The sequence below is a fragment of the Pararge aegeria genome, chromosome 5 (assembly GCF_905163445.1).
Source record: "Pararge aegeria chromosome 5, ilParAegt1.1, whole genome shotgun sequence".
Lineage (NCBI taxonomy): Eukaryota > Metazoa > Arthropoda > Insecta > Lepidoptera > Nymphalidae > Pararge > Pararge aegeria.
Window position 1 is genome coordinate 7,077,457 of NC_053184.1, and position 21,933 is coordinate 7,099,389.

General features: G+C 36.4%; 1 pseudogene; it reads left to right on the forward strand.

The window, feature by feature from the left end:
* Positions 1-15,016, forward strand: part of LOC120623601 — a 28,502-nt pseudogene extending 13,486 nt beyond the window's left edge.
* The last annotated feature ends 6,917 nt before the right edge of the window (positions 15,017-21,933 follow it).

Consider the following 21,933-nt stretch of genomic DNA (forward strand, 5'->3'; position numbering starts at 1 on the left):
GTAGGTCCAGAATTTTTTATAGAAAAAGGAGTAAGACAGGGCGATCCGCTCTCACCAAAAATATTCTCTGCTGTAATGGAAATGGTATTTAGAGAGATAGATTGGTCTAACAAGGGAATCAACATAAGCGCAGAGTACCTCAGCCATCTACGTTTCGCAGATGATATTGTAATTTTTGCTGAATGTCCAAAGACTTTAAATGATATGATTACTCAATTAGCGCAAGAAAGCAAGAAAGTAGGCCTGTTTCTCAATAAAGATAAAACTAAAATAATAACAAACGGTGACAAACAACGAAAAATAATAGTAGAAAATGAAGAAATAGAATTTGTAAACGAATACATATACCTTGGCCAGTTGACATCATTCGAAGACCGAATGGGGAAAGAGCTTCAGAGACGGATTGCCCTAGCATGGAAGAAATACTGGAGTTTGAAGGAGGTAATGAAGAACAAAGATATTAATATCAGCATAAAAGCCAGGTTATACGATGTAGCAATTCTCCCATGCTTAATTTATGGATGCCAAACATGGACACTTAGAAAAGCGGATGAGGAGAAAATTGCGGTATGCCAAAGGAAAATGGAAAGGAGCATGCTGGGGGTAAAGTTGTCAGACAGGCTAAATAACCAAAAACTCAGGAAAAGAACGGGTGTTAGCGACGCCCTGAGGCAAGTTATATTGCTAAAATGGAAATGGGCAGGTCATGTTTGCAGAGCAAATACCATTTCATGGACGAAAATATTGACAGAGTGGCTGCCACGGAATAAGAAAAGGAAAAGAGGAAGACCAAGGAAACGCTGGGCGGACGTTTTTACTCAAGTTTGTGGACCTTTGTGGATGAGAAATGCTAAGGAAAGAAGGGAATGGAGAGAGCTGGGGGAGGCCTACGCCAGAGAGGCGATTTCTACCACAACACAACAAAACAAATAAGAATTGGAGACTAGCTATTAAATAAATGTAATAAAATTAAATATGTCATTTGTTAAAATATGTATAAATTTAATTATGTTATGTAGCTTAATTATGTGAATAAATGTAATATGTATTTCTATATTTATTGGTAGTAGAATAAATGGCTTTTTTATTTTTTATTTATTTAAGAATAACGCCTTATGAACTTTAATTGATTGTTAATTGTAAAAAATTGGTTAATTGACTGTCGCCTGAAAACTGGTTGCACACTGCCACAAGTCTCGTCTCGTTGAAATTGTATTGTAATAATGTATTCAATTTTTTTTCCTGCGTCGTGGTGACGGCAGATCAGAATACAATAATTGTCACTATCCCTCTTATTCCCGCGGATGTCGTTCGAGGCGACTTAGGGAATATAACAGAAAATGGGCAGGATCATCCTCGGTGCTACTACCACCTACTGCGATTACCAACCCGTCTGGCGAGCGTGGTGGTGGTTAGGGAGCAAACCCTCCCGTGGCGTGAGTTAGCAGTGGACTGGTAGAAGTTATTATAATGTTTCCTTCCAAAGGTCATAATAAACCTTAGTGTTGCAGTCTAAGATGGTAGCGTACCATCTTAGACTGCGCCATCACTTACCACCAGGCCAGATTGTAGTCAAGTTTTTACTATCAGTGGAAAAAAATATAATGAACTTTATCTGGGCTGCCTACAAGTTAGCAGCGCGGTTGCTGCGCGTGTGTTTATGTGGTCGACTATCTACTGCTGCCTGTTTCGGGAGAAATACCCTGAAAATTGCGTTGCGTTTAAGGTACAGCCGTTTTGCGGATCTTGAAGCAGTCTGCGATTAACTTAAGCGGAATATAAGAGAACAAATAAAAGTAAAGTTTAAACTATTTATAGTATTGTATTTAATAAATAAAATATAATTTTTATTAATACATAACTATAACCTAAAATAAACTATTTAAAAACTAAATAAAATCTAAAACGTCCTCGAAACCACCGCAGCGAGGCAAAGTTCCCAAGATGCTGGCAGCATTGCCCCTTTGGATGGCCAAACTAATTCGTTGGCCAAGGTAACTGTCCGCTCTAGGATCACCGGTAGACTCGATAACCCTTTTCGATAATTCTTTGAAAAGGGCTCTTGCCTCCGGACCCCACGGTCCCAAAGTCTCTACTCAAAAAGGCACAAAAATGAAGCTGCTATCCAGGTTTTCATATTTGCGCCTCTTGGCCTGTTCGGCACTGGAAGCAGCCGCACCTACCATTGACGAAGTGGCCTGGATGTGTGATGCAGCTAGGGTAAAGGTAACTATTTATTGATTACTCTCATCTTGTGGTAGGTAATAAATGTTTTACTAGCCAACTCGCATTTCAGCAACGTTATGGGTCTAAGCTCTAAATCCCTCTCTCCTACGAGAGATGATGATGATGATGATGATAATAATTGTACGCTACCTACGTTGTACATAAAATATGTAAGAGGGCTTAGGGCGTAATCACACTAGACGTATAATGTGAGGCTTTACGCGCACTCGACCGGTTACGAGCCCTTCTAACGTACATCTATCGGTGGCGATGTCTGAATAGATTCAGTAAAAGTATAAAACTGTCTATGGTGTAATAGCTAGTTATTTATTTTCTACTAGATGTTGCCTGCCTCTTTCCTTTTGTTTCATTCCACTACAAGTTAGCCCTTGACTACAATCACACCTGGTGGTAAGTGATGATTCAGTCTAAGATTGTTGATAAACGTGTTAAGGGAATGGCAGTTGTATTAAAATTCTCCTAATCAGGGTCTAGGCGACATAGCACCGGAACGCTAAATCGCTTGGCGGCACGTATGAGAAATAGGCAAGGCGGTAACAAGCCACGGCCGAAGCCTCCTACCAGACAAGACCAGAGAAAATTCAGATTTTGTTAATTCCAAATTGCCCATGTCGGGGTTTGAACCCAGCACTTCCAACATACCTACACCACAGCGCTCCCCGCTGCGCGGTCGTTCGGGTGGAAATTATAATGAGTATCCCCTCTGAATCTTCAACTACCAGTATGCAAAAACATATCGATCTCTTGCTCTGTAGAAACCGATTCAAATCTATCCCACACGATACGTACTGTAATTTTCCGTCAAAGAAGCTAATTTTCATCCAGATCCGTTCAGCCATTCTGAAAAATGCAGCCATGAAAACTTTCACATATATAATATGTGACACAGTGAAACAGTTTTGGGTTCAGGATCGGTTACAAAGTGCCCCAAAAAAAAATCTTTTAATATCTTCTATGTACAGAATCTAACCCGTTACATTTTTATTATAAGTACTAACAAATAATTGCACGAACAACGTGACGCGTAATTTATATTTATATATTAAGATTAATATATATTTACTTTTACTTATAGGGTATTAGTAATGTTAACGTCTACTTGTGGATCAAGTGACTGGGGACACGAATTTCCAAATTTTCGTAATAAAACGCGAGCTCGGAAACAACAGATCAAAGCCGGCGAGCCGCCTATTTCTATCGTTGCAAAAAGTCCTTAGGTCGCTGATTCTGCATTAATGAATATGCGAGTTTCTTTAAGGCTAGGATTTTGAAATTGCCAAAACGTGTCAATATTAATATGCCATAGATAGACACACATTCAACTTTTAACCCCTTTTTTGTTTCGGGATTCAAAAACAATGACATATGTCAGGTACGAGTGGAAGTCAGTTTAACTCACTGTAACATTCTGAGCACACTCATCAAATTACAAAATAAAATCTGCCTTCAAACAAGCTGTATCTTGATAAAATAGTATTGACACATATATAAATAAATAATCATCATATCAACCCATTACCATTATCATAGGTCTGTCATCCACGCTGGCCCAGTGCGGATTGGTGGACTCCACACACCTTTGGGAACATTATGGAGAACTCTCAGGCATGCAGGTTTCGTCACGATGTTTTCCTTCACCGTCGATGCTAGTGATATTTAATTGCACATAACTTAAAAAAGTTGAGGTGCGTTTTAAGCAATGTATAATTAATAACTACTGGGCTATCAGCGCTTCAAATAAATAATATAGGTATATAGATAAATATTGACAATATTTTTGTCTTTAATATGCACACAGGCAATGTCATTGACGATATTCAGATTATTGTCAATAATATGACGTGGGTGAGGGAAGCCAAAGGACTGCTTACTTACTTCCTTACATTATAAATGCGAGAGTTTGTTTGTTTGTTTGTCCTTTCTTTACACCCTAATTAAGCAACTAATCAACTTGATTTAAGGCATAGAGTTAGTTCAAAGCACGGAGCGTATCTAACAAAGGCTACTTTTTATCACCAGGAAAACAAACAGTTCCCACGGGATTTGTAAAAACCCATTATACACGCGGACAATAGCTAGTATGTACCTAATAATTCTGTTGGATCGATTCCTTACAACATGCCCTATAACCTTTGACAATAGCTAAACTACACATAAGATTAACTACGATTCTACGTTTACATCTTTGATAAAATCGTAAGATAGAAGCACATGCAGCCCTATCTTTTTTTAAAGTAAGACTTTACCATGTGTACGTAAACATGAGATCTGGATACCTTCGAAGTTCTATGACGGCGATCTTAAAGAGCAAATAATATACGGACTACGGGGTTCAAAGTATGTGCAATAAGTCTTTGAATCATTAATGTCATTAATTAACCTGTTAAGTTGGGTCGTAAGCCTTTGAGATATTTATGTCATTAAATAACCTGATACGTCAGGTCATAAGCCTTTGAGGCATTTGTCATTAAATAAGCTGCTACGGCGGGTCATAAGAGTATATGAGTCATTAATGTTATTAATTACGCTGCTACTACTATCTTCATTGTTCTCCACATTTCAATGAACAGGCCTCTTCTGTCACAGGAGAGAGGGATTTAGAACTTAGTCCCAGCACGCTGCTCCAATGCGGATTTGTAAGCTTTATAACGACAATATTATATGGAAACATTAACTAATTTCCTAACTCTGGATTGGCACTGAGAATTTCTTGACAGAGAAACCTAATGCCTAATAACTTTAGGCCCGACCCGGGAATTGGATGCAGGACCTTGTGATTCATATTCGAACATGCTAGTCACTAGAGCAACGAAGTGTTTGTACCTACGTAAATGAATTTTTATTTCACAGCTTGTTGGAATTTTTTGGATCCAACGTGCCATCTGAGCACAATTTAATTTGCCAATATCGATTGCTACGTTATGTTACAACTGTGCGAGTCATGCTTCGAGAGGGTGTAGGCATCATTCAAAGGGTGCTTGATACAAACTGAAAAAAAAAAAATTTTTGTTATTCTGCCCAAATAATAATCTAGTCACCTCCATCTGTTTCTTTCCCAGTTTATGTTTAAGTAGTTTCAATTGATACATATCCTTCGATAACCTTCTTCATCATCAAACTTAAGTGGCATTATTAGACTGGCAGTTTGTGTGATATATGCGATCCAGTTAGGAACAGTAACCGGAAAAGTATTCCAGATGCTTTTGCCGCGGGTTTAAAATATAGCCATTGTTGTGTACGGCTTTTCAGTCAAACAGATTTTGTCAAAATGTTGCATCGAGTTAGTATGCATCTTGCACACGGCCATTGTGTACTTTTTACCTATCCCGGGAAAACAAACAGTCCCCATTGCATTCAGATAAAACAGAAACGCGGACTAAGTCGTGGGTAATAATTGCTAGTCCAATAAGAATTTTATAATTATTTGGCAAAAAAATACAATTCTATAATACTCGCAAAACCACCACCCAGCGGCTGCAGGCTTAGTTTCTCATACTAGGGTTAAACGCAGAGAAAATTGTTCCAATCTATCTTCTGATATCAAGCACCTCTCTCAAAATTGCCTGCGCTCTCTCGTAGCGTTGCTCACACATGTGTAACATAACCAGTTCAATATCTTTATTTTCTTTGTCAGAAACAGACATTCTTAGTTGTTTCGAAATACTTGCTAACTCCATGAGGGTTCGTTATATTGATATCGCATTAACTGGACTTGCGCTTAATAAAGAGGCAATAAAATGGAGCGTAACAGTTGGCAACTTGGGACGAAATAAACAAGTACAGTAAATAGCTTTCGATAATAGATGCTTAGAATTTTATTTGATGACAGATAGACTTCTTTTTCGGTGTTTAAATAATTATCTTAGGGCACACATAAATTATGCACTGTACGGCCAGACATTCATCATCTTTATCACTAGCAGTGCTAAAAATAGTCTTGGAACAATGCCTAAAGCCATGCCATAAGCCTTCAAAAAAGTGCGTGTTAGGACTTATGGCTCCGTAACGTGGTTGCTAATTATAGGTTTATGGGACCTATAATCAGCAACCACGTTTCGAAGGCGCAGAGTCAACCAGCGGGCGATGAAGAGAGCTAAGGAAAATCTCTACATGATCAAATAAATCAGGAATGAGGATTAGAATAACCAGAGTAACCGACATAGCTCAAAGAGTCGCGAAGCTAAAGTGGCACATAGCTCAGAGAACCACTGGACGTTGGGGTCCCAAGGTGCTGGAATGGCGACCTCACACCGGTAAACGCAGCCGTCGTACATCAATACATCAACCTTATGACATCAAGCGAGTCGCGGGACCCAGGCGGCACAAGACCGTAGTCTTTGGATCTGCCTACAAAATACCTATTTTCAGCAGCGGACGTCTATTGGTTGACATGATGATGATGATGAAGATGTGGTGAAAAATGCGGATTTAATGCTTAAAATTCTTTACCAGTTATTCAACTAGCGCAGACAGACAAATATATAGGTTAAAACGTGTTATGAAAGCGATTAAATAAAAAAAATTAAGGGTAGGCAGTGCTTTAACGCATTGAGTGCACGCCACTGACTAGACCAACGAGACTGTTAATTTGATTCATCACCATGTTATAAGAAATAACTTTACTCATAAACGTATAAAGTTATTTCTCATAACATGGTAAAAAAACCAATCTTATGTACGACTATTATTTATCGATAAGGATCGGCATTTTCATAATGGAGCTGAACTGTACAGTACACGCTATACCTAGATGCCACAAAGGAATCCATGATGTCGACCGCAAGGCAGGCCATGGAACGTCGGGATCGTTTCTAATATCTATAGCTAACTGCATGCAGACACCGATCGATGCCCAGTACATGGTGATAAGTTACTCAATATAACTAAGGTAACGGGTTATTTATGATGTGTCTTTCCTGTTTGTAGTCTATTCTAGATTTTCGGGAAAAGTTCATGGCGATTTCAGTGTGTCCCATTTCGTGGAAACTGCTCAAGTATCAAGGTTAACTAAGTTCATTCAACGAAGCGTTTCAAGTTTCCAGTTAAACATATTAAAAACATCGCCTTTGAAATTTAATTTTGAAACTATAAAACTACTATTCAATGACTACTTACTTACGGGTAACCTATATTGAAATAGGCACACAGGGATAATACTTTTAGGAAATAAAAGTGTGTGCGTATATCCTTTACGCGCGATTGAAGTTATACTTTTATTATTATTTATTGATGAAACAGTACAATGTTCCTGGGACTCCGCCATTTCATTTAATATTCACTATTTCATTTTATATCCTATTTAGAATTCATTAATATCACTTTCACATTTTATAAATATTTTCATTTGTTAAATAGAATAATTGAGAGTAGAAAATTGAAGATTAGTTCAGCATATGTCAATATAACCTTGTCATTGAATATTATAGAATGTCGCAATCGTCAGAAAATTTATTAATAATTTATTTTAAAAATAATAGGAAAATTCAAATGTGTTACTTTTCTGTAGAATATATTGTATTAGAAGTTTGCGAATCTACCAGTGCCAGTTTTATTACACAACACACAACTCTTAGGTGATAACTATTGGTGAAAATTTGATGTATGCCTAGATGCCTAGGAATCTCCTAGATTACGCGTTGCCTTGTTGGTCGTTAGCGAAAACAGGCATAAAGCTGTTAATAAAATTATATGGTATTTGAGAGAAAGTACAAATGTTCCTTATAAATCATGGATTGAGCCGTAAAATTTCTTAAGTAATGAAGCTATTGTTATGGGTCCTTTTAAAATAAATGAGAACTAACATAATACAGCCTATTATGTTAGTTCTCATTTATTTAATGTTCTACTATTTGCTGAAATACAATTTTTGAAGTAAAACTTCTTTAGGCGCGACTAGGGAGTAACTCAGATTTTTTTCAGACGCCTGTGTAGTTTCCGCTATTTAAAAATAATAATTTGGATTGGTCGTAAGTATATGTCATATTTTTCACGCTTCTTGACTTATACGCCAGCTAGTGGCAAATATCATAATCAATTAGGTTTCTTTATTTCCAATATTTTTAAACGGATCATTTGTGAATAGCGAAGTGAATAAAACTTAAACAGTATAAATAAAATATTTTAAATTGCAAAGTTTTTTGAAAATCTCTAAATACACTTGTTTATTCATAAGTTTTGTAATAAATATATTATTAATAAATTTTCTGACGATAGCGACACTCTATAATATTCTATTATAGAATGTCGCAATCGTCAGAAAATTTATTAACATTGACATGTGCTGATCTAACCTCCAATTTTCTACTCTTAATTATTCTATTTATCATATTTATAAAATGTGAAAGTGATATTAATGAATTTTAAATAGAATAAAAAATGAAATAGTGAATATTAAATGAAATGGCGGAGTCCCAGGAAAATTTTACTCTTTCATCAATAAATAATTATAAAAGTTTTACTTCAATAGTGCGTAAAGGTACCGGCACACACTTTTTTTTTTATTTAAAGCGTATACATTTAACTTTATTCTTACAGGTCACTTAGTATGATCCCAAGATAGTAGAATTATACATTAACTACTAAGTAATACATAGTTCTACAGTTGGCAGACATGCTTCCATTAGAGAATAATTCAATACATTGCGGCCTAGTGTAATTACTAGCGTGTTATATAACTACAAAATCTTTGTGTTTTCCTTGCAAGCCCTGCGAAGTGTGGTTCAGCTTATGGGGAATTGCTTTCCATTCACGGCGGGTCATTTGCTTTGTCCGACAATTATTACTATAAACAAAACTTCAATGGAAAAATATCGCATTAAATTGAATTTCCTTATCAACCCTAATATCCCTATCCCTATCCCTATCCCTATCCCTACTAATATTATAAACGTCAATGTAAGTTTGTTTGTTACGCTTTCACGCAAAAACTAGTTAACCGATCCTCATGAAACTTTGTACTTTCTTGGAAATGTTAGAAGTAATATAGGATACTTTTCATCCCGACATTGAGCTCGGTTACTTTGGGAGAGGGGATGAGTGTTTGACGATTTTACACCATAACTCCGACAAATTATAACCGATTTAAATAATTATTTTTGTACTAGAGAGGTTGTAATATGTGTTTAATTTTGCCCAAACTTTGTGTAGATCTGATGAATGTGGTTGGAGATAGAGCACAGAACTCCTCAGCGGACAGCAGCAAACCCCTCATTTAAGGCTTAGCGATACTGAATACTTTAAATGTTTTTAGAACTACAACAAAATTGAATGCCACATCAAAAAACAAAATCAAACGCAACAGCTAGTATTGAATAAAGCTTCGAATTTGATGTTTTACCACGATCGAAACGGTCAAATTGTTCCCACTGTTATTTTTATTACAATCTGTTAAATAAGTGATGTCATTAATAAATGGAAACAAAATAAGTTTTTTTTTCAATCACATATTGCAATCGTAAAATTAAACGGAATCCTGATTTAAGTAAGTACCTACTTGCTACCATGCAGGCTTCAAGTTTTGAGTGGCACTTTAAATTAATGAAGTTAGCCTAGTGTGGCACATATTCTGTGAAAATCAACTCTACGGGACTGCGAAACATGTACATAAGAAATAATAATTTACTCACAAGTAAATATAAAACACCATATTTAATGGGTTTATATTGAAAACTCAAAAGTCACGAAAACCATTTAAATTTACGGTTTGCTCTGAAGTATAAGAAAAACTACTAAAGCCTTGACTTCTCGAACTGCCAAATAGGAGTTTAGAATAATGATTAACCTAGCCAATAGTTTTCTTTCATAGCAATACTAAATTCTATTCAAGTACAAAAACAGTTTTTAGTACTCAATTAAAAAAGTACTTTATTCTAACTATTATGAGTCTGCATCTATAAACTATTCCATATATTAAAGATCGAAATGCAATGGAATTTCATTATTTGCATAAGAAATTGAATAACTTTTTTTTTCTTTAATTCTTTATTGAACTTTACAAAAGAAGGTAAAACGGCTAAGTTAATACTCTTAAGCCATTTTCTTTTATTTTACTTGGTTTATTGTAGAACACATATTGTGTGGCGGGAAAAGTTATATTTTAAAAATCAAAATGTATTTTATTTTGTTTTAGAGGCAGGAGGTGCGGGCCCCGGCGGAACGACAGGGCCTGGGAGAGCTGCCCGGGCAAGGGCCCTCGAACTCGCGCAACAGCTCGCCTCGTCCCTGCAGCACGCCATCCCGCCGCCTCCACGACCAGACTTCACCACAGCAAGTGCTATCCTACGATGGCTGCAGCAGAACAACAACTCCGTGACACTCGTAAGTGCATCTTGCAAATTTAAAAATTTTAGTTAAAATTTTAGTTCAAAACAAAATTTCGCAAAAAAATCTTAACATAATAAAAACAAATTTGTTTATACGCATACATTTTAAAAACTACGCAAAGGATTTAAATGCATATGTTAGCAGAAGGTTTATAGGTAGTAAAGACATATATTATAGTACAGAAAGCAAAGAAATTTAAAGATTTTTAATGTGATGTCGTAACAAATATATTTATGTGTTACATTGTAAACGCTGACTACACCTTACGTGATAGATTAAATTATATTAGGTACTTTAAAAATTGTATTACCAACTCTAAACTGCCCTGCATAAGTATCTACATTGCAGCCCGTCTAAGACAGGGTGGGTTGCTATTCGCTAGTAATAAAAAGCCGTGATAGTCAAATGGTCAGGACTTCACTTTCGTTTCCGGAGGAACCAAGCTAAATTCATTTAAAAAAAATAGTTTTTAATAGTTACCACAACGATGTTTCCAGCAAGGATCTCCTGAAGTAACTCACTCACTCAATGGATGCATAGACACGCAGCCTTCAAAAAGTGAGCAGCGGAGTTTTATTCCGCACATATTGAAATATAAATCTAAATTTATACAAATGGTTAGGATTATCTAAAAGATTTAGATGTATCATAAGGATAAAATAGGGATAAAACATAGACTCCCGTAGTAGGCTGTTTCTGAAATATGAAACGATTATAAATCTCTGCATGCACAACGGTTTAAGTGTAGCTGTTTGAACAAGGCGGCGGATCCGGCTTAACTTGGCTGGAAAAAACGAATAATACAAAATACGAGACGTCGTCGTAAGATTACAAGTGCGACGGGCATTTAACATGGCTCGCTTTAAAATTGTTCCCCATTTTTCCTCGCCAACACTGTGTCTGATGAACCGCTAATTGCCTTTAAATCTGTGGGAGCTGCTTTGAAATCTAAGGGCACTATAATATGGCCATCCAAATATTTGACTACATAAAATAATCGTGTTACTGCGTACACAATGCAGTTTAAATTCTTCAACAAATTTTGTCGCGGTCGATTAAACATTACGGATTGCTAGTCATTTTTAAAAAAACGATGCCGCAATGTTATTGATTCACTCCCCAGTAGTGTTTAAACAAACATCAGGTTTTTACTCACTAGTAACTTTCCGAAAAAAAGAAAAGTAACTCATATTAAGCCTACAAGTGCTTCAACCATTAACAAGGCTCGCTCGAAATTGTACCCCATTTTTCCTCGCCCACGTTACTCGTTGACTGATGGACGAGTAATTGTCTTGAAAATCTATTGAAGCGTTAGGACTATAAGTATAGCTGACATTCGTGCGGAAAGCTTTCGATGATTCCAATAGTTACGTTTGTGAGTTACGTTTTAGTATCCTATAAATTATATACAAATGAGTGTGGTGTTTTGTTCATATTAATGGGCGATATGGCCGATCAGAAAACAGTTGTCGACACCTGTCCTCTTCCCGCGATCTTCCCGAGAATGGGCAGCAGTGACCCCTGTGCCCATTCGTTTACAGCAATACCACTATGTATTGCTGTTATCAAATTAAAAGATAGAAAAATAAATTTTAAAATGTAAAATGTTGAGAAAGAGCAACTGCCGAGTTTCTTGCGGTGCTCTTCTCGGTAGAATCGGCCTTCCGAACCGATGGCAGAGTCACCACCAACTGACAGACCTGACGCTTCAAAAGTGCTTACAGATTAAGACTATATGAAATAAATGAATTTTGAATATTGGTGTAAACTTGATAATAGTTTACTTGCGCGGTTACCCAATATAAACCTAGTTTGCTTTTCCATCCAATTATCTTTATTTGGCACGGTTTCGTTCATCTGAAAAAGTAATATCGGCGCACAATGTCCAAGAAAATGTTAAAATTTTGAATTGGTAGAGACGAATGTTATACATTATGTTCTTCTATTTGTCCTTTTCGTAGTTCTACCGATAAGGTGCTATGAATTAATTATTTCCACCGTTATATGATATTGGTCAGTGCATGTTCATGCAGTAAACGAACTTCGATACAATGGAATTGGACGCAGATGTTCCATATCAGTTACGCAACGAATGCTGGTATACCACTCAAATGCTATCTAAACCGCGAAATTTATATTAATAATTGTTGGTAATGCGATGCAATCTGTGGCACAATAATGTATGCGGGCTGAAAATACATAGTTTTTATATGTATACAATTTGACGAAACTAATTTTTTGCCCACATACCGAATTTCAGGTTTCTAAATTAACTCAGGCAATTATAATTAAATTAAAACTTTCTCAAATCATACTTGAATACTACAGAGACATGTTTATTTCTTACAACGGAGTGGTGGCCCAGTTTCCATATCCATGTTACATAGTATTTAAGACCGTATGTAGTTTTTAAACAAAACATGCAATCGGTGTAAATAAACTCTATAATTAATGCCAGCAGTGCGGTGCGGCGGCGATACTGTTTAAAGTCCGGTAATTTATTAAAAAAAAACAATATTTAATGGACTTGAAAGTACTTCATTAAATAAAATTCAAAGTATTTTGAAATCTGGTCCTGAGTGCCTGAATTTGTTACTCCTTATTTGTACTCAATAAGGAAAATGAGTAAAGAATCAAGAGAAACATAAATATTCGACTAGAATACAAAAGGCGGCCTTTTCGTTTAGTAGCTATCTTTGCCAGGTAAAAAGGAAGAGAAGATAAGCGAGACGAAACAGGTGGTGTAAAATTATTATTATTAAAATACACAGATACATAAACAAAAATTGCCCAAACAAGAATAATACTTGAAATACATATAAAAACAATACTGAAAAAAAATATATATAATTAGACATATTATTAAAAAAAAAAGAAAAACAATTCGTTTTATTCAGCAAAATAATAAAATTTTACCGCGATTTTGCGAGTCGTAAGTTCGTTGGGAGTTGCAATACACTCCCGATACGGTAGCTTGCACTGTGAAGGAAATCTTACAAAATTTCGTCTTGGAATGGCATGCCCAGTGAAGGCATACGACATGATGACTTCTACGGAACTAGTATTTTTGAGAGATTAATAAATACAAAAGAAACACAAAATTCATATATGTCAAGTAGATCTCTTGTATAGGCTCTTTTGAAACGTCAGGTCTGTTTTACATTTAAGTGAACGTTCATACGTAACCGGTTCAACCAAAAAGAAGCCGGCCGGATACTCATACTCGCACAATTAATTTTATAAATAGTTCAAACTCTTACTTATCACCTGAAAATATTCTCATTACGCACGCTACATTAAATGGGTAAATAAATCACGTGTAAAAACTTCTGATGAGGTTACGAAAAGACAATTATTCGATTTTCAATGTATCTAAAGCTTCGTTATCGTTGTTAGTTCAAGTTTATGAAAGCCGTGGTTCCGGCATCGAGGGAAAATCGAATATCAAACTTGCCGCTTTTTGCAATCGGCCACTAGCGTAACTTATTTAAGTTTCGCAGTCTAGTTTGGCTCAGCGACAATAAATCTGTCTGTGACTATTTTGTTATGCGAATAACCGATTATTTGAAGGTGAAACTAAATCAATTTTTCTGCACGTCTTATATTATTCTCTTGTTTAAATAATGTTATGTAAAAAAACAATACTTTTTGAAAAATAAATATAATATTCTAATACCTTTAAACGAGCAACTCTTGTATATAATATAAATTTCGGAAACGGCTGAAGTAGGCAGGGAATTTCAGGGGCAGGGAATTTCTACAATATGATAAGTATACGAAGGTAAATTTCGCCTCTATATACAAGGTTATAATAGCTCGTGCGGTTTCACTGCGGGCTTGCGGTGTTTTTTTTATTTACCAAAAAAAACATCATCTGATCATCCAGATATTATTTTACCGAAACAACGTTAACGTAAACTAAAATAACTTACTCATCATGTTTGACCTCTATACTTATACCAACCAATTCGATGTATCTAGTATCTATTCCATCTCTATCTGATGTGTCTCCGTGTCTCGACGTCTGTTTGATGAATCTTGGAATATAGGATGAACGGATTTAGATGAAATTTGTCATGTATATAGCCTTTGACATGAAAAAGAACATAGGCTACCTTTTATCCCGATTCCTCGAGTAGTTCCTGATGGAAAATTGTTTACGAGCTAAGCCGCGGGCTGACATCTTTGAAATTTGGTATGCATATCACCTATGCTATGGTAAAGGACATGTACTTTCTATTCCGTTCTCCCAAATAGTTCCCGTGGTAGGATTAAAAATTGTTAACGAGCGAAGCTTAAGACCCAATTCTGAAGTCCATGCAGTCGCGGTTAGAAGTAAATAATAAAAAGCACTGATAAATAAAAAAATATGTAAACTTAAAGAAAACACTTATGTCTATAACAGATCTCTTCGGTCGATCCTTGAAAGTGGAAGAGGTTGAAAGGGAAAGAGAATAGGTACAACAATAATTGAAAGCGACCGACGTTATTTATGGAAATAAAGCTTAAAGAAATGAAACATCTAGAACCATAGTAATATCAAAAGTGTCTAGTATACTTTATGGCATATATTTTTATAAACATTCCTACAGACATTTGCACAATGAATAAATTATAGTGTTATTTCTCTATAAAAGTTATTTTCTAATGATCCTTGGCAGTGGGAGAGATTGAAAGGAAATCAGAATAGATACAACGATAAAGTGAAAGAAGGTGCCTTATTTGTGAAAATAACGTATCTTCTATAAGATATGGCATACATTTCCTGGAACATCGTCATGTGAACAATGAAAAAACTCAGTGAAATATAGTTTGATACATAAAACTCTAAACCATAAAAACCGCTTTTAAGTTCGAGAGCCCGCACTGGGGTAGCAGGTGACACGTTCCATATGAAAGGATCTTGTTTACCGACAAGGATTGCGCACGCCTCAATGGAAATCGTATGCACACTTGGCCATTCAGCGGCGCATCCCTGAGAGGACGCAATTAGCCCTTGGGTGAATAACCTCCTAAACTACTAGCCCGTATGCCAACGAGTATATTATAGTACACACAAACTAAGTAGAGAAGTTTTCAAATCACCGAATAACCTCTGGGCACATTAGATTGCCTCTAGACACACTCAGTTCTACCAGGGCCATCCTCTCATATAAATACGATTTCCAAATTCGCCAAGGTATTTAAAAATATTATGAAGTTTTTTTTGAGCAAGAACGTGCTGAAGAATTTATTCAATAGGTTTAGTTTCCCGAGCTAAGGTTAGTAACTAACCATGAACTCTTAATTTCATATTATCACTAGTGCACTATCAATATCTTCCGCGTAGTTTGAATACCTCTCTAGAGATAGACCATCGAAGTTCCCGATATCGGTCAAGAAAACTGAGTAAAAAAATAAATAAATATCAGTTGGAACTGTAGATATCACTGTTCAACCATTACAGCTGCATAGTGGTATTGAAGATCGTAGTTGCTTAGCTTTTTAGCATTGTTTGCTATGCAATTTAGTAAAATTTGTTAGCCTCATCCGCTACAGTGCCAAAACTTTTGCAATTTTGGCGATAATGGTAGTACTTATACATATAATATTATGCACAGTACCGGGTCACTATCCCATTAGCCTTAAAAAGCATGTAAAATTAATTAAACAAGGTACGCCGCGCTCCCGCCAACTAGTTATAGGTGAACGAGCCTTCCATTAGTGCTAATTAGAATTTCCCCAAGCTTCTGCCTAGCGCAGATACTGGCGTACTGCCTCTTTGAACTACGCATTCTGTCTAATGTCTGTAGTAATCGTAGTTTTCAGTAGCAACGCTTTGTGCCTTCGTCGCAGTTTAATCCTCTGGATCCTTACAGGTTTCTAAGTAGTTTATCATCCTGTAAAGCAATGGCCGTCTATTCTAGGGAGTGCCAAATACCACGGTCTTGTGCAACTTGGGCCCAGCGGCTCCCTGCGACTTGTTTGATGAACTTTCCACCTCGTCGGGGGTCTACCAACGCTTCGTTTACCGGCGCGAGGTCATTATTTCAGATCCTTGGGACCCCCAAGTCCATCTGTTCTCCGAGCTATGTGCCCCGCCCATTGCCACTGTAGTTTTCGCACGCGACGAAGTTTATTTATTTAACTTTTTATTAGTATTGAACATCATTAACATATACAAAAATAAAATAAAAACAGAAACATGAAGAAAGAAGTAGAATACAAGAGGCGGCCTTATCACTTGATAGCGAAGTTTATTGCAGTCACCAAAAGTAAATCCTAAACTGCAGCGATTCAAAAAATATGCAACTGTCGAACTTATCCTTGAATCATAATTCATAAGCCGATTTGATTTCAAAGTGAACCCAGCTGTTGCCCATTTTCGATTTATCGAAAGACTCGCAGCAACCGGCCGGCGGTTAAAAAGTATCCAATGTCCGTGTCGAAGTTGTCCTAATTCTGTCTCAAGTTTCACCAAGATCTGTTTAGCTATGAAGCCATGAGTAGGAAATATAGACTTTTGTTCCGCAGGGACGTTTCCCAGGTTCTTCACCAGGATAAAAAGTATCTCATGTCATCTCAATCTCTAGGATGCAGGGTATAAATTTGCCAAGTTTCATCAAGATCGAAGTGAATGCTTTAGTCCTAATTCATCCCAACTAATGCAATTGTAATGATAATACAAATGAGAATGTGTGTTTGTTTGTCCTTCCTCCACGGCCTAATAAAGCAACCAATCAACTTGGTTTTTGGCATGGAGTTAACTGAAAAGACGGAAAGTAACATAAGCTTTTTCTCTCAGATAAAACGGTCCGCACAGGTTTTTTAAAAAAGCGTAATAAACGCAAACTAAAGAACAAGACAAACAATAGCATTTATAGTATTAATGTAAATAAATAAAAGGCCAAGATCCTCTTTGGGTCACTGAGCCATAGTAGGAAATAGTAGGAGTAGTAAATAACAAAAGAGAATATGCACTTAAAAAACTATTCTGCTGGACATTCCTGTTAGCAATGATTTAATTGGAAGTTCCTGCATTAACGGTAACAGGTGCCCGAGACAAATGACATTCTATTTTGAGCAGCATCGGCTGGAACAAGGTCCTGTTTCCAGCGGAAATGTTTGTGAAACGATACACGTACGATGCAATTTTAATTAAAATTTTACAATTATCTCATAAAAGCTAGTAAGCAAGTCGTGTAGGTAATATATTCGTTTTTCATTAAGCGCTGTCTATGATAAAAATAATGGTAAAAGAGAGCTGAAAAGTGTAAACTTGAAATAAAAGAATTTTTAATTTTTAAAGTTTTTTTTTACGAAAAGGATGCCGGAACTAATGCAAGAACTAATGCAAAACACCGATTTCCATTAATTTTTATATAGTTTTCTTATACCCCACTACAAGTTAGCCTTTGACTGCAATTTAACTGTTAACTCACCTGTTGGTACGTGATGATGCAGTCGAACATGGTAACGGGCTAAACTTTTAGGGGTATGGCAGTTTTATTAAACCCATAAGTACTCCTAATCGGTATTCACGCAACATAGTTTTTGTCGGAAGAGTGCTACACTAGCTACGTGTACGGTGTATTCTGGCTACGTGTGAACTCCCACTAGACCAGATAATTTTCAGTAGTAATTATAAATTCCCAAATTGGCCTCGGGAATCGAAGCCGAGACCAACCGTAGTGCACAACCCTTGCGCTAGGAAGGTCGTTGTATACTTAGTTATAGATTTCGATGTAGCTTGAAATGAAGTATTCGTGTATTTTACGGCGTGTAAATCCTTCTGTTAACACGCGCAGACTACGAGAAATCCAAGCGGGAGTTGATATGAACAAGTTTGGTTAATTAGCCGGCCGCGTTTGTAGTTTTTATTTGTTTGCCTTAAGTGCTTTTAATATTACTTCTATAGTGCAATAATGAATGGGACTGGAAATGATTTTGCAAAAAGATAAAGTAATTAAATAGGCTTTAACTGTATGTCTATGTAGTTAAGGGCTACATTGCAATGTGTCTGCGAACTCATCAGAGAGCGTGAAAGTAGGCTTCACGTCCGGCTTCCGGCGGGTGCCGTCACCCGCTTCCGCTCAAGAGTTCTCCTCGCTCCCCTTGACTGATTCGTACTTGACCATTTTCACTTTGCTCCCATTTCACCTTCCACCTACGCAAATTATGAATAAGTACATTAAACCTATCGTACATTTACACCATTAAAAATGCTTTTCAACATTTGGTTTTCAAAGACCGTATGAATTCATAAAATTCAGTTCATTCTTCTCTTCTCTTTTATAATCCACTTATTTGACTGTTTCAATCCGAAAGCTTTACTGAAAGCGCATTAAATTGCGACCTTTAATATATTAAAATCTACTGACGTAGCATTCCCTCATAGCCTACCTCTCCGTACATTTATATAATCTTACTAGCGACTAGCGATTGCGTCCGCCTATAACTTTTTAGAATATTTACATGCTTTATATTAGCTTCACTTGTATGTTTGTTTGTAACCGACTTCTTTGGGCGCGATTTTGACCCACTTTAAACGGTCAGATTTCTTTCAAACTTTGTAGACATATCGAGGATCGATGACAATACAATAAGATTTTTTACTAATTACTACAGCGCCATCTAGACCCAAATGTAAAAAACCTATAGCGTTCGCGTACCTAACAAATTCCACAGAAAACATTAAGCTACTAGATGGTAGAGGGCGTTAGCTATTACTTTTTAATGGCCTGTTTTAAATAATAATTAGAACTTGCATTTCGAAAGACGGGCACGCTGAATAAAAAAAAAAATATTTTATCTCTTTAATGGTGGATGGGTTACCGATTAATTTTGCTCTAATAAAAATAATAGATCAAGAAAAACTAAAAAAAATCGCTATTATGAATAAACTAAAAGAAAGAAATTAGTTTAGTTTTTTATACCAAGCGTGTTTTTTTAGTTTGTTTGAACTATTTATTATTTACCATTTAAATCTTTGTGCAGTATTCTACACAACGTTCCACCACCAAGTTGCGACACGTGAAATTTAATTTACTAAAAATAATAATCCTCAGGTGTTGACTGTAAAAATTACAAAGTAAGAAATTACAAAATTACTTGTTAATACTATACGAGTACTTAAGTTGTTAAGTCAACGTCTAATAATAATGTAGCAACAGTGCATAGAGACTGACGCGGACTTTTTTAAGAACTTTTAAAATGGAACAAATTTTCCATTCATGACTTTGTAGAAATTTCTACCGTTTACGCAGCGCACGCAGCGGAAGCTTTCGAAATAAGAAAAAATTCCCCGATTTTGGAACATTCTTCACTGGTGCTATGCCTATGCCTGGTCCTATTGGGCTTAGCTTGATGATATACTTCCTCGATAAATGGGTTATACAAAACTAAAACATTTTTTCTGATCGGATTCCTGAGGTCATCGCGTTGAAGTAAACAAACAAACAAACTCTTCAGTTTTATATATTAAATAAATAAATAAACACACACACACACCGCCATCTAGCCCCAAAGTAAGCGTAGCTTGTGTTATGGGTACTAAGACGACTTATATTAATATTAGTTACTGATATAAGATTACGTAATTCTGCAAAATAACGCCTGCTTCAGTCGATAAAAATATAATTTCATAGGAAGTGATTTCATATAAATATTATACTAGTATGTAAAATCAATGTCATTTGTTAAGCTGAATTGCTGTTAAATGCGAATGTTTAAACTGATGAACAGATTTAATACCACGATATGATAGCAGTGTACATTGTAAGCGGTATTGGCATGCAACGCCAATATTGCGCACCAATATGTTAGCGCGGATATGAAATGTGAATTGTTATTGGATACTTCGAATCCGACCTGATGATTCCATCTTGCGCACTGTACAATGTGCATGTTTCGATAGTATTATCTAATTGCTTCCGGTTTTTGGGAGTCACGTCAGATGTTATGGTAGCGATCATCTCTACCATAATTTATCTACACCACTAGATGTAAGTTAAGCTGGTTTTACATTTTCTATACTATCGCATTATTATGAGCTAATATGGTTGCAGCTAAAATACAATAGATTTTTTTTTATTTAACCATTAAAATTAAAATTTCTGGGCTGTTTTGTGTACCTACCTCCATTCCACATCTGACATGTCGCAATGTGACAAACTTCTGCAGTGTCGACAAATTTGAGAGTTAATTTCTCTATTTCTGTTGACGATATTCTAGCCCAGTGGGTAGGAGTTCGACTTCACTTTCGGTAGCCGAGTTCAAAACGCACCTCTAACTTTTCAAAGTAATGTGCGTTTTAAAAAATTAAAATATCATTTACTTCAACGGTGAAAAATAACATCGCGAGGAAACCTGCATGGCTGGGAGTTCTTAAAGGTGTTTAAAGTGCACCAATCCACACTGTGTGCGCGCTCCAGCGTGGTGGACTACGGCCTAACCCCTTCTCATTGTGGGAGGAGACCCGTGCCCTTTATAGGGCCGGTAATGAGTTGATATGATGATGATAATTAATTATTCAGCTAAGAACTAAGTTATGCTTTTTTTTTCTATCTACCTTATATCTTGAACAATGCCAATTGTTTGTTTTCTAACATCCGAAATGATTTGTCTGTGCTTATCATAGTTTGTTCTTGCTCGAAATCCATTAACGATCAAACGATTTCTTATGTGATGTTAAAAGTTTCTTTATTCTATAATAGCTTTTGTCCTCGACTTCGTTAGCGTTTATATTTCTTTTACAGTGCATTTGAGAGAATTGTGGCATTCATTTAGATGTAGTTCTACTGATATTTTTAAGTTGTGTTTTCTTTAAAAAAAAAAAAAGTTTTTGAAATGAACCCTTTCAATTAAGTTTTGTTTACGTCCTTAACTTTTTTTTACCTCGCGATAACTTCTAAATGAAATGTCCGATTGAAATGCATGAAAAATAATTTTACTGCTATATGCATATATACTCTAGATGATAAAACCATTTATTTGAAAAAAAAACAGCAATGTAAACCACTTTAGTTTCTTCCAGCGCTGTAATAAAATTTTAGAACACAAAAGCTGCTAGAGCGACCTGTACTTGACTTGACATAGTTATGATAGATACATATATTCCTTCGCGGACATTAAGGCTCAACTCACACTGGCGCAGAGTCGAAGCGACGCGACGCGTCATATTTCTCCGCCTAAAGCATATTCACCTTTATTGTTCTACTATTTAAGTACAAATTTGTGCTATGTAAATATGGAAGCGCGCGTCGACGCGCGTTGACGCGCGCATTCGCGCTCCGACGCTCGGCTGGAGTCGAGCGGATTCGCGAGTCGCCGCGCGTACTCAGGCGCAGTGACGCGTCAGACGCCGACCACAACGGACGGACGACA